The sequence below is a fragment of the Anthonomus grandis genome, chromosome 10, assembly GCF_022605725.1.
Source record: "Anthonomus grandis grandis chromosome 10, icAntGran1.3, whole genome shotgun sequence".
Lineage (NCBI taxonomy): Eukaryota > Metazoa > Arthropoda > Insecta > Coleoptera > Curculionidae > Anthonomus > Anthonomus grandis.
The window spans coordinates 27,601,720-27,617,227 of NC_065555.1; the positions used below are offsets into that span (position 1 = coordinate 27,601,720).

Here is a 15,508-nt window from a genome sequence, read left to right on the forward strand (position 1 = left end):
ACCATAGAGGAGTTTATGAAAAGAAAACACACAAAATTCAAAGAACGAGTCAGGGCCCTCGAGAATAACGACCTAAAAAATGTTTTACTTAAATGAAGGGAAAACCGCCCATGGAGAGGCGTCTTTTCTTAACAAAACTCAATAAAACAACGTAAAATCTTACTCTCTTCCACATACAAAACATTCACCAATAGGTTTATTAAACTAACAAAAATAAAGTCAACAAGTCTTTTTAAAAAATAAATTAAACTTAACGTTCACTCTGAAATAGATTCAAGGTCAACGGATCAATCTCTCGCTTTTGGGGGCGTGTCATCCACGCCGCCAAATGACCAATCACAGAAATACCGAAACCTATAAATATAACCCACCCTTCCACGTCCCGGCAGTAAATCCCATGCTCCGAGCCTCAACAGCCAAAGCATTCCGATGCGACCAAGAGAAAAAAAGATAGGCGCCTAGATCCAACAATCGAGTCAATAAACCGGCAAGAGTGACCAGCTAGCCCGGAATTACTCAGTGCACAAGATGATGCTTCTCTACATCTTCGTGGCATAGAATTGACAAGTCTTCACTGGAAATGGCAACCCAATCAGTTTGCAGTATTTCCCACAATTGAGCCTTGTTTGAAATCGAATGGTTTCGAATCTTCCTGTCCAAATGATCCCATAAATTCTCTACGGGATTCAGATCTGGGGACTGTGAAGGCCAATCCATTAATGACAATTCACTACAATAACCTGCATGCGAAATTTAATTAAAATTAAGCTGGTAATATTGGTAAATTAAGCTGGGTTGTTGGGTGGGGTCAGAAATAAAACAGAAACCTGCTTAAATGTCGATGTCTGAGAAGCAATTTAAGTCAATTATACAGAGTGTAATAAAATCACAACTATTTATTTATGAGCAACCCATCTTTTTTAAATTGCCGGGCATTAATCCACGATGATGTTCGGTTGTCAAAATACGTCAATTTATGTACTTATCTTCCACCCCAAATTTGGTAAAAATCGATAAACGTATTTAGATGCTACTTAAAAAATAATAATTTTAAAACTTTGACACCCTAACGGCTAAACGAAGCAACTTTGATATTGGCAAGATCGGCTTAATCGTTCTATTTTTGGCCAAGAAATTCGTGGTTGAGCGTTGTACAGGGTGGCCCAAATTCGACCCTCATCATTGGGATCTCGGAAACCGTAAGAGATACAAGGTCGGGTAAATTATGGCCAAGTTCCTAAATTTGATACTTAACAAAATGCCGTTTTAAAATTTAAATAATTTCGAATAGTTCCGAAGATATCCGGAAAAAAAACGAAATCTGGAAAATTATTTTTTAATTTTTTTTATGACGTTATTTAAAATCGTATAATAAAATAAATAACGCTTTGTTAGGGGTACTTTATCTGCTTTACAAGATGGCGTTTTCAGAATTAAAATACGACGTTTCGTTTTTGAGATACCATCATCAACTCTTTTTTTTTCAAATACAGCCCTGGGTTTTTATTACCTTATTTTTTTGAACTACATTTTTATAAAACATTTTTCTAAACTTTGACGTATCAAACTAAAAACTTTTTTATTTTCAACCGATTTAATAGCAAAAACTGATAATTTCGATAGTTTTAAAAAAAAATTCTTAATACGGATCTGCTTTTTTTTTCCACCTCATTATTTAATTTTATAAAATACCTATGATACACTGGTGGCCAAAAGTAGATTGACAAATTCCATTTTTATGGATATATTTTATCTGAAGCAAAGAAAAAACCGGTTGAGCTTATTAGTGTTCAGGAATGTAAACAATATAGTTTGAAGAAACAAATTCCATAGATTTTTATTGCTTGCACTTTTTCTCAATATTTTCTTTATCAAATTCCAATAATTTTATTTGACCGCTAGGTGGCCAAAATTGGATTGACAAACAACATATTTATTCAGTCTCTGAGTTTTATGCGTTGGTTTCTGTTGATTTGACTTTCCTTTCTATTAGTTTTAAAAAATATTCACAATGCCACGTGGTATAACTTTATCGATCGATATTAAGATGCGAATAATCGACGATTACCGGAAATGGGTTAAACCGGCGGATATTGCTCGAAAATTTTCTCTTTTTGAGGGCAACAGTAAGTCAAATAATAAAAAATTTTAATCTCCGTAGAAGTGTTGTTCCTCTAAAAAAAAACTGGCCGACCAAAGAAGACCACTAGTCGTGTTGACAAATTAATTTTGAAAAAAGCAAAACTTGACCCATTCGCAACTTCAAAAGAAATCAAGCTGCATTTGGAAGAAGAAGGTGTGGGTTCAGTTAGTTGTCATACCATTAGCAGAAGACTTCAATATAGTGATTTAAAAACAAGACGCCCTGCAAAGAACCCACTGCTAAGTTTAAAAAACGTACGGGCGCGATTGAGCTTTGCTCGAGAACATAGTCACTGGACACTCCGAATGGAAAAAAGTTATTTTTAGTGATGAATCAAAGTTCAATTTGATTAATTCGGATGGCAAAAGATATGTTAGGCGTCCTGTGAACCAAAGGTATGATCCCAAATATACGGTGTCCACAGTCAAGCATGGAGGTGGTTCCGTGATGGTGTGGGGGTGTTTTTCGGGCTATGGGATGGGTCCACTACACTTGATAGAAGACACGATGGATCGTTTCATGTATAAAGACATACTGCAGGATGTTATGGTACCTTATGCTGATGAAGTTATGCCACTCAACCACTACTTTCAACATGAAAACGATCCGAAATACGCATCCAAGGTCGTTAAGCAATGTTTGACCCAAGAAAAAATTAATGTTATCAAATGGCTGTCACAGTCACCGGACCTAAATCCGATCGATAACATTTGGGACTACATTGATCGTCACATCCGATGTAAAAATTTCAAAAATAAACAAAAACTTTTTGAAGGCATGCTGGATATCCATTGACACGTCCTATATTGACAATTTAATTAGGTCAATGCCCAAAATGTTGCTGGAAGTGAGAAGAAATAGAGTCTATGCAACGCATTATTGAATAAAACCCTTTAATTTTTCTATACTTATTTTTATTTTAGTAAGCTTTTAATTTTGGCCACTTGAAAATTGTTTAGTTTTTTAATTTTTTTTATAATATTGGATATAACGAATAAATAGTTTAAATATAATTAAACATTACAAATAGGCTCCGTTGTTTTTTAATCAGGTATTGTCCCACCTAATTTATCATTTCCTAAACCGTGATATAAACAAATTTGAAAAATAAGTAGTTGTGAATCTACTTTTGGCCATGGTGTATATCATCAATATTATCAAATTTAATATTAAAAATTCACATTTGTTGCAAAACAGTTAAAATTCCCGATTATACATATAAATAACTAAATAAACTATGCTTTAAACATCTTTTAAAAAACTACTGTAGAAAAAGCAAAGAGATATATTAGTAAATATGATGTACTTTTTGTCAAATCCTGCCACCCAAGAAGCCAAATAACAATTAAACTTTTAAAACCAATTAAATTTTGATTACGAGCCCTAACAACTATATATTGGGACAAACTAAAATACACATGTAATTTAATTTTTAATATACTTCTATTTTCTAAACTTGCTTTTTTTAATGTAATATTGTTTAAACAGTTAATTAATAACAAAATCGATTCATTAGAAACGCAAAAACACAAAATATCTATTCTAACACACCAAATTATTTAAAAAATGCTAATATTGGGTGGCAACTAAATAATGGGACAAACGCGAACTTCAATTTTTAAAATGGAGTAACGTCGCCCTTAGATTGTATAACTGCTTGAATTCTTTTGGGCATTGATTGGACTAAGGCCTTACACTGTTCGGGGGTAAATTCATTCCAAATGTGCTCTATTTTGGCCTTAAGTTCTGGCAATGTTCTTTGAGGGTTGTTCCTTAATGTCTGTTTCATTTTATGCCATACTGTTTCAATTATATTAAGGTCTGGGCTGTTAGAAGGCCAAGAAAGGCAGTTTATGTGGTGGTCCCCAAACCACTTTTTTGTAGTTTTGGCCGTATGACATGCAGCCCCATCCTGCTGAAATATGTAATTTTCATTAACTGTTAATTTCGCGATACTTGGAAGTAGGCTATTTTGTAGAATTTGTTGATATTTTGCAGCATTTACGGTGCCCTCTATAAACTCAAAACACCCTAATCCTCCAAGTGTCATGCAACCCCAAATCATTATTCCTTTATGAAACTTTACGGTGCGTTTTAAACAGTCCTTATGGAAATGCCTCATCTTTTGTGCGAATCACACGTTTTCGGTAATCACCAACACATACGTCGAATTTTGATTCATCGCTAAAAATTACGCGGGACCAATCTTCTACTGGCCAGGACAATTTAGATTTTGCCTATATCAGCCTGGCTTTCTTTTGTTTTGCTGTCAAAAGCGGTTTTTCCTTTGCCTATAAGAAAAAATGTATTAAAAAAGTTTGTTGTTTAATGTAAAATCTGCAATAACCTTGTAAAACTTCAATCCGCATTTATGAATCCACTTGCGACAACATTCTCTTGACAAATTATGCCCAGTTTCATGATTCCATTCTGCCGTTACCTGCCGTACCGTATTTCTTCGACCTTTTTTGCATAATTTAACAAGTATTCTTTAATCCCTATCAGAAACTAATTTTGGGCGACCTGGGCTATTCCTTTTCTTATGTAAAATTCCTCCAGTTTCCCCATAATGCTTTATTATATTAAACACAGTACTTTTAGGAATATTTAGTTCATCCGCCACTTCACGTATTATTTTGTTTCAGGAATAATAATTTTTAACCACCAACTCGCGAATTTGTCGAGATACCACGCACCATTTTAATTAATAAAGAAGTGTTTGAGTTACCCAAACTGACAGCGAAGCAATTTCAAAATAAACAAATGTGTCTGTCGCCCCTGCCAACATTGTTTATTAATTGTTTTTGCAGCCAACTTGTCTTATCTTGTATCATTTTTTACTCGTGACTTGATACTGTCCCATTATTTAGTTGCCACCCAATATTAGTGCCACCATTTTTTAAATAATTTGGTATGTTAGAATAGATATTTGTGTTTTTACACACGTGTGTGTGTTAGAAATGTGCTTTTGCCTTCCTAATGAATCGATTTTGTTATTAATTAACTGTTTAAACAATATTACATTAAAAAAAAAAGTTTAAAAAATAGATGTATGTTAAAAATTAAATTACATGTGTATTTTAGTTTGTCCCAATATATAGTTGTTAGGGCTCGATAATAAAAAAAAACTACATGAAATGCTCAAATAATCCTCCTTCAACTTCGATGCATTTCTGAATCCGCCGGCGCAGATTACTCGTGACTGCCCGTTGGATCATTCTTCCTCTTGGAAATCCGTAAATTTGTGATTTCCAAAGAAAAATCGTGGCGTAAAACATTTATATTTTTAGGACTTTCACGGAAATACACGGTCTTTTAAATATCCCCATGAAAATAATCAAGAGGTGATCAATTCGATCTTCTGGCAGGCAGCGAACTGCTCTTTGGTTTCCAATCCACTTATTGGGAAAAGTTAAGAAAGTTAAGAAACTGCAACAATATGATTATGTGGTGGTGCCCCATCCTGTTGCCACCATAATTGTTGAACAATATTCAACGGCTCGTCATCTAGGGCATCAAATATATCGTCTTGCAGCAAATTTAGGTATCGTTCGGAATTCAAATGTTCGTGAGGCGTGAGGAACCGCGAAGATTTACCGCAACCTTTAACAAAATATCTTACTTATTAGACGAAAGTCGCCTAAAATGGGGATTTTTTTTTTGAAAATAGTAAAAAAATTGATATGTTCAAAATTGGAAAAATCTCGTAGTGATATTATTTTACGCCAGGACAGATGATATATGTACAAAAACACTCAAATTTAATTAAATAGGATCACTACTATTATGTAAAAAAATGCATCTCCCCAAATTACGAACCTGTGGGCAGCTAAATTGGGGAGGTCGAATTTTCATATACACACACCTTTGCAGAATCAAGTGATCGATTCAATGGGTTGCAAAGTGTATTTAAAAAAATATGGATGCTGTTTTTAAGAAAATAACTTTAACATCTACTAAGATACATTTATTAAAAAATAACTTTCTTATAAAAAAAAAATAAATTCAAAAGACACGATAAACGGTTAAGTCCTCAAAACATAATTTTTTCTTTTTTTGCTGCTGCAAGTAGGGCATTTAAACACCACTACGGCCTTAGGACCTAGATCCGCGCATAATGTGTGGGCCCACTTGTAACACACAGTGCAGCGAACCCAGTCTTCACCTTCGTGGTCATCTGAATAAAGACCACTGCAGTAAATGCACTCCGCATCTTCATCTTCATCAGACATTGGGTCATCTGCAGAGTCATCCATATATTGGGTTTCGCCTTCTTCATCAGATGATTCTCCTGAAGAGTCAACTTTTTTCCCCTTTTTGGGCTTACTTGGTTTTACAGGAGCTACAGCCTTCTTTTTTTTGAGCTTTGGGTTTTGTTTAGTTTTCTTGTTTTGTGACTCTTCCAAATACGTTTTATATGGCGTCCCCATAATATGTTCTGCTGATCCGAAACGGGCACTTTGTTTGCCTGGATTCAAGACTGGCACAGGGCCTATTACGCTAGGAATAACAAACTTCTGTTATTTGGGAGTTGCCGGTATTTTAGGACTATTTAGCTGCCTTTGTCCATAACAGGACCGCTGAGGTTATATGCCGGAAGGACCGGGATTAGATATGTCTTCTTTAAACTTTTGTGGCCTAGGAGTTGCCAGTGTTGACGTCTAACTGATTTTGACCAGAACAAGACTTCTGACATTGTAAGCCGGATGGACCAGGTTTAGATATGTCCTCTGTAGGACTGGTTGACACTATTGGATGATTTCCTAAATTCTCATCAGGAATGGGATCATTTTGTAGAGCTTCCATATGTGGATTTGGAACTGTTTGATCAACAATTATGTTAAAAAACTCGTGTGATCCAAACTTATGGCGATTACAGGGAAACAAGCCCGCCTTTTCAAAACTTTTTTGCAGCGATTTCAGCAGTCGCCGCTTTTCGGTAAGCATTTCCAAAAAGTTGCCCAATCTGCTAAACTGTTACCACTTCACTATCAGCATAATTTCGAAGCCACATTTCGATTTCTTGTGCATAGTAAGTTTTAAATGGTGACATAAAAAAAAGATCTAGCGGCTACATCTTGTGCGAACTGTGGGGAGGGAGGCACACTATGTACACGTGATTACTGCGAGCTAGGTTAATCACCTCAATATTTCTGGTATGTGTATAATGACCATCAAGTACCAGGACAGCTGGATTATCTGCTGTGGGCTCTACATGCTTTAAAATATGTTTAAACCAATCGGTAAATAATTCCGACTGAATCCATCCTGAAGGGTGACAGGCATAAATGGATCCTAGGGGTGTTCCATCCATAAGTCTTGCTTCATATTTTTACGCGGAAATATCACTAGTGGAGGAATGAAGTGACCCGCGGGGTTCATGCTTGTAACTATAGTGATAAGTGAACCTCGTTCGGCAGCTTGCAAAGCACCTATTTGCTTTTTACCCCTCAACCCATCAACTTTAGTATGTTTGTGTTGAACCACAGTAATCCCCGTTTCATCGCAATTATACACACGTGATGGGGAATGCTTGATCTTTTCCATAATAGGTTCATAAATATCAAAGAACCTCGAAACAGCTTCGCGTGTAAACCCTTTTGCTCTTGCATAGGGGAGTTCGGAAAGCTCTTTATGTCGTCTCATAAAATTTCGGAGCCATTTTTTACCAGCTTGCTCCTTTTCTTTAGAGAATGGATTCTTTAAATTGTTCAGTTTTGCCAGCTGGTAAGCCAAGCATCGCACATCTCTTCGCGAAAGGCCAAAATATTTTTCTTCCATTTCAAGGCAATATGCAACCAGTTCCTGTTCTAATTCTTGTGGTAAAATCGGATTTCTACCCATTTTGGTTTTAATTACCTCATCAGGAGAAGTGCCTTTATTTATAGCATAACGTTCTAAGGGTGTCTGTGGAACATTGAAGACCCGAGATGCTTTATAGCTACCCATTTCTTTATTTCGCATAGCTTCTACCGCCACCTTCATTTGAACAGGGTCCCATGTCTTTCGTTTTGGCATCTGCAAATAAAAAAAAACGACATACTAAGTTGCATTACTAAATGGTTATGTTTGATGACTTTACGTTCAGATAACGTAGGATCACGCTTTCATGTTTTGAATAAAACAGGTGTTCACTGCTGCAGTGTAGGCATCCAGACATACTCTACAAAATAGAGTGCGTGCTTTTTATTCGTGATTAGTCGTATACCCTCACCGTCTAAAATTGTAGATCTCCCCAAATTAGGAAACCTCCCCATATTAGGCAACTCTCCTCTATAGTATCGTAAAACGTGGTTTTAAAAAAATATTAACGCGTTGAATTTCCTTCACATTTACTTACATTCGCCAGCTTATTGATAGTTGCTGATGAAATTGCCAATTGTAAAAATATACGGAGTGCATTAGTTTTTATTAATAATAAGTCAGTACTAAATATTTAATTAATACTTAATTAAAAGGAAAAAAATACAAGCAGGTTCGTATTAAGATTTTTTTTTTAGTTTTAGAAAATCTCAGTTTTTGCTATTAAATCGGTTGAAAATAAAAAAGTTTGATACGTCTTAGGTTTTATAAAATTGTAGGTCAACAAAATAAAGTAATAGAAAGGGCCTTATTTGAAAAAAAAAGTGATGATGGTATCTCAAAAACCAAACGTTGTATTTTAATTCTGAAAACGCCGTCTTGTAGAGTAGATAAAGTACCCCCAACAAAGTGTTATTTATTTTATTATACGATTTTAAATAACGTCATAAAAAAAATTAAAAAAAGTTCAATTAGTATTTCAATGCGGTTCTTGAATTGGGCCTTTTTTTATTTTACACACCTTGTTTTGAGATAAAGATTATACAACTTGGGGTGAACCGTCACAGATTGATTCTTTTTATTTCCGTCTTGAGTGTCGACTAAAAAGAGATTACTGTTCAAAGTGTTATGATTTGATCGTTATTGTGGCTTCGGATCATAGCAAAATAAATTATCGTTGACGGTAAATATAGGTACTAACAAGTTACAATGGTTGAATATCACATTTTAGCTTTCTACAAAAAAATAGGTCGAATATTTACGTTTTTCTTTAAATCAAAAACAGATACATACTGCATTCACTGACAATGTAGGTCGGCCTTCACTTACTTCTTAAAAAGTCATATTTTTACAAGCACCTTTACCTAAATTCTTAATTTGCATTAAATGTGATGGCAGTTAAATTAACAAAAAAGTTTAGTTTAAAGGCAACACGTACTATTTGATAACCAATTAAATAAACCTTTAAACAAAATTACTTTATTTTCTGCTAATAGTTTTCGTGACCTTATTTGTATAAATGATTAATCAAATAAAACGCCCCTAGATAAGCGTGTAGTTTTCTCGATATCGAAACTTTTGAAAAAATATATTTAAACTTTCACTTTAAAAAACGTGTATGTTGCGCGTCTAAAGAAGTGTCCCGGACTTTTGTAACACCCTGTATATCCCCAAATGTATTCAAATTTGGTTCACTCTGAGATGAATACCTAAAAGTTTATACCACTTTAACCGTTCCATTATTCTCTTCCCAGTTTGGGATTACATTTATAGTTTTTAGGAGTTTGTAAGTATCTCCATATCAATCAGCATTAGTATGTGCTCGTTTCTCTACTCAACAAGCTAATAGCTACCATCATATAAATTATTTTCTTCACACAGTTAGTCTAGGTTATTGTTGTAATCTCTTTTACACACACAACTAATAACATTAATCTACCTATGCTCTCTAATAATTATTTTGTATGTAGTTTGGCTTTATTAGAATAGAAATTGTAATAATTCATATTTGTTACTATGTTTACTTCCAGTAATTAGTCATGGATTAAGGTATATTAAGGTTTGCTAATAATGATGACTCGAGCGAAGTATGAAAACTCGTTTTTAAATTGAATCACTTATTTGATAAGTCCGAGAAATGCCCTATTTGACATTTTGGGCTAAATCTTATCTATATAGGTACGCACATCATTTGCTTTATAAACCATACAAATCTACAGTGCGAGTCTGTAACTTGGAATAAATTTGATAAGTTTTTGTTAATTTGATTTTGAAGATTGTAAGTTGCGCATTTTTTACACTAAAAATTTTTTGTATACAGGGTGTGCCATGTAGGCGGGGCTAATACCAACTTTCTTATTTTAAATGGGACACCCTATGTTATTATATTTTTGGATTCTGCAAAAAATTCCAAACATTTTGATGTATCACACGCTATACTTTTATTCACCTATCGTCGGCGCGCCGAAAAGATGCAGTAATCACGTGAATAGCACGCGACAGTTAAAACGAAATGCGTGTTGGAATACCAGCGAATACTGGAGAATTTTAGAGCAGGAGTTTTGGCGCGCGTATACGGTCTGATTATTTTTTAATTTGTTTGCGTCTTTTTTGTAAGTTTATAATCTGTTTATCTTTTGTGTGTATTAGTTTGTTTATTTGTTTTGAAAAATGGGTGACGTACCTGTGGGCTATTTTTTTAATTCACCCCCTAAAAAACGAGCTTGTAAGAAACATTTTACGGTTTCTGAAAAGGAGGCAAATATAAATATGTATAAAGTATGTAAAGTAAATCATCCAGATTACACAGCAAGACACAAAAAGTATCTTTTACAGCTGATGCAGCAGGTATGATATAATAAAATAGTCTTTACTTACCTACATATCGACGCTCGCAAATAAGAAGATCGTATCTCAAAAAAGCCCGTTTTGAGAAAAATGGGTTTAAAGTTTTAGATTTTGTTTGTGATTTGTAAAGCAACCACTACGGATTAGGCATTAAAATTTTACAACGGTGTAAATTATTATTTAGGCACCTTTTCAAAGAAAAAAATATTTTTATTTTTAATTTTTTTACACGAAAGAGAATAAAATTTCATACTAGAAAGTAGTCTTAACTCAATTTCGTCAAGAATCGAGTTACGATGTTCTTATTTACGAACTTCGATATAAAAAACCTGTAAGTTGATTTTAGCCTTACTAAGCTAAAATAAACTTACAGGTAAATTAAAGCTAAATTAAACTAAGGTATATTCTACACACATTGGGCAAACGAACATTGAAAACAGCATTCTAATTTGTCAAAAAAATGCCGTTTGAAAAAATAAATGAATTAAATTAATTACAAAATAAAAAATGTAATGTAATTTCATCAGGTGTTTCCAAAAGGAGTATCTATAATATAGTCAAAAGTTGTGAAAATACTCATACCTTTCAACCACCAACAAAGTATCATAGGGCGAGAGCTATTTTGGATAATATTGATGAGCAAACAAAAAATGCTATCCGTAGAATAATCCATTCGTTTTTCCTAAAAAATGAGCCACCAACTGTCAAAAAGATTTTATCAGAACTTGAGAAAAATGAAGAAATTCTGAATTTTAAGGAAACAACTTTTCGACACTTACTTATGGAAATTGGTTTTCGGTAAGTGGCAGTTTGCCATATAATAAAGATTTAAAACAATTTGAGTAAAAAAAACAAAAAAGCTCATATATTTTTTTCGTTACAGCTTTGTAAAGAGAAGTCGAAATAGTATGATTAGAAAATGTGCTATATTACGTAAGACAACAAAATCTTGTGTACAAGCATCCTAAAAACTAAAAAATTCCAAATTCACTTTAAATTTCAAACAAACATAACTTCTAAAACACTTTACCATAAAATTTACACACATTACCAAAATAATCATAACAAAACAGATTAAGAAAAAAAAGCATCTTTTTGATAAATTTCATTAAAAAATAAGTAAAGCTGTCAATAAAACAGAATTTAGAAGAAGTAAATTACATTATTTAACAGGAAACAAAACTAAAACACTAAAATGATGTCAGAGCACAGGTTAAAAGGTATCATTAAAAAAATCGTCAAGGCTATAATATGCCCTGGATAATAAAAGTGATTTTAATTCCTTTTTGAATCTCTTAACTTTTAAAATTTGTCTGATACATAGAGGAACATGGTTGTAAATTTTTTTGCTGAGGTATATAAGTGAGTTCTTCGTGAGGGAGGATGATTAAAGAAATGGATGAAATAATATGCTGGAGGCGACGTTATTTACGATCCATAAGAAAGACTCGACAAGAAAATAGAAACATTTATTATTTAGATGAAACATGGGTGAACGCGGGTCACACGGTTTCCAAAGTATTGTCAGATGCAACCGTAACCACCGCTAGAAACGCTTTTATCAATGGATTGTCCACAGGGCTAAAAGCTCCGGCAGGAAAGGGGAAACGGTTGATAGTTCTACATATTGGGTCAGAAGATGGCTTTGTTCAGGGCGGTCAACTAGTTTTTGAATTAAAACAGACGAAAGATTATCACGAGGAGATGAATGCTCAAGTTTTTGAAGAGTGGTTCGAAAAAATTTTACCTAGCTTAGAAAATGGCTGTGTTATTGTGTTGGATAACGCATCTTACCATATCCGAAAGCTTGACAAAACCCCGACATCTGCCACAAAGAAAGGGGATATTCAAAACTGGTTAATGACCAAACAAATTCATTATAAACAAGATATGATAAAGGCAGAACTTTTGAAATTAGTAAAAGAAAACCGACACGCAGACACATTTGTAGTGGACGAAATGGATAAAGCTACCGGCTGAACGGTCTTAAGATTGCCACCATATCATTGCGAGTTGAACCCAATCGAACTGATATGGGCGCAGATTAAGGGTGAAGTAGCTCGGAAAAATGTCACTTAATATTGTCACTTAAATTTGCAGACCTTAAATCACTTTTTGATCAAGCAGTGCAAAATGTCAGTCCACAAAATTGGAAAAATGCTGTTGCTCACATTATCAAAGAAGAAGAACGCCTGTGGACTCTGGATGATTTAATGAAAATTCAGGTGGAACCACTTATTATAAATGTTGGCGAAGATGACGATACAACTTCTTCAGATTCTGAGAAAGATTAGTTTTTTAAAGGCCTGTGTACCTGTTTTTTTTTGAATTATGGAATTTTGATTTATTAAAAATGTTAACGCCCTTTATTTTAGAGAGAAAGCATTTTCAAACCTATGTTGATAATTAGTTTATTTTTTACATATATTTTTGTAAAGAATCCACACATCACATTTGAAATATTATGTATTTACTGTAAATAGTTAACAAATTATAGTAAATTCATATTATTTACAAGTTATAGGTGTGAGCGTAAATCAAAACTCACACGATGTTTCATAAGAAATTTTAAAAATATGCCCTTCCAGTGACCTAAATATCCATAATAATAAATTTCTAATAATAAAAAATAAAAATAATACAACATTTTTTTTCGAAATGTACACTGTGTCCCAATTTGGTTGTATTTGCAGGTTATCTCTGTTATTTTTAAAGATAGAGATGTGCGGTTTTCGCGAACCTGTGTCACTTTTTTGTAAAACTTTTATTGCCGCAAACAGAATTGAGATACCTTTTTTTGTTTCTGAGATACAGGGTGAAATTGAAAATTTTCACTTTTTGACGACTTGCTCTATCTCACGAACCATATAAGTTATAAAAAAAGTAAAAACTGCTATGGATAGATAATTTTAAATAAAATTCAGTGGCGTAGTCAAAAATTTTATTAAAGGCATTATTTAAGAGATATGACCTAAACTTGCATTTTTTTAAATGGAACACCCTGTATTTTTTCATACCAATAAATTGGGCTATTTTTTCCGATTAAAATGATATATAACACTTGGTATCTTAAGTCATGATAAATGGCCAAAACATGCAAAAAAAACAAATCATAGCGAAAAAAACATTAGTTGGCCATGAAACAGAAAAAATTGAAGTTGGCTGTTAAATGTCAGTATGAAGCTGTCAATAATTGTTTAGAATTTATTTAATTCGAACGAAAGTTTTTAAGTAAATATTTTAGTATTTTTCTTAAGGGATAGAGCGTAATTTTTAAGAATGACTAATAATTTTGAAAACAGTCACAAATATGACATGATAGCTTGTTTTATTGAGTGCCAAGAAAATAGTGACAGGGCATCCGATTTGTATTTAAACAGGTATGTGTTAGTGTCGTTACCTAATATTTGCTATTTTACTTAAAACAATTTTTCTAAGATATCCTGAAAGGCGTCAACCAAACAAGTCTATTTTTCGGAGAATAAAAATGAATTTGATTAATAATGGATCATTTACAAAGCCAAGAAATAAAAACTACCATAGGCAAAATCAGGAAAATAATGAAATTGCGGTTTTAGCAAGTGTTGAGGCAAATCATTCAAATTCCTGTCGAAATATTGAAACTAATGTAGGAGTGTCAAAGCACAGCGAATATTAAAAAATTATAATTATAAACCATACAAAGTTAACCTAGTTCAACAATTACATCCCGGGGATGCGCAAAGGCGAATAGTTTTTTGCAATTGGTTTTTAGAGCAAACTCGAATTGTTCCAAATTTTGCCAGAAAAGTTATATGGTCCGATGAAGCATATATAAGTTGCACTAGAATTTTTAACCGTCATAATAACAGGCATTGGTACACTCAGAATCCATACTTATTACGGGAACGCCAACAACAGGGCAGATTTGGATTTAGTGTATCATGCTTTATTTTGGGCACTAAAATAAAGTATGTTTTTTATGAACACACTTTAACAGCAGCCAGATATCTGGAAATATTGCTGCGGATTTTACCAGAACTTCTAGATGAGATACCGTTGGCATTTTTAAATAGCATATATTTTCAGCAAGATGGGGCGCCAGCTCATAATTCTCAAATAGTAAGGCCATTTATAACCGAGACATTCGAAGATCGATGGATTGGTACCCACGCTCCAAATAGGTGGCCAGCTAGATCACCGGATCTTTCTGTTTTGGACTTTTTTGTCTGGTCTTTCTTAAAAAACAAAATTTATTTAAATGTGGTGCATAATTTGCAAGAACTTCAGGATGCTACAGTTCAAGCCTTTGAAGCCTTACAAGCAAGGCCGCTTATTATTTTAAATGCCTTGCGGAGAATAACAACTCTATGCCAATTATGCGTTCAGGAAAATGGCAACCATTTCGAGCAATTTAATGAGTTTTTACAAATTTTTTTGTAGGACTGTAGAATTAATAAATAAAAAATAGCTTGTTAAGGTTCTTTGTTAAATTTATTCAGTTGTTACAATATTTTTTTTAATAAAATTGCTTAAAACAAGAGTTTTTGTATCTAAGACTTTTAAATATTATATAATTAAAAGGTTTTTATTTGGTTATAAAAACTTCTATCACGGTATGATTGACATCTTTAAACAGCCAACTTCAATTTTTTCTGTTTCATGGCCAACTAATGTTTCTTTCGCTATGATTTGTTTTTTTTTGCATATTTTGGCCATTTATCATGACTTAAGATA

At 33.5% G+C, this 15,508-nt stretch overlaps 1 protein-coding gene across 8 annotated transcripts in view; it reads left to right on the plus strand.

Moving 5' to 3' along the window:
- Window positions 1-15,508, plus strand: part of LOC126741031 (probable phospholipid-transporting ATPase IM) — a 374,205-nt gene that overhangs the window by 299,940 nt on the left and 58,757 nt on the right. The window lies entirely within an intron of this gene.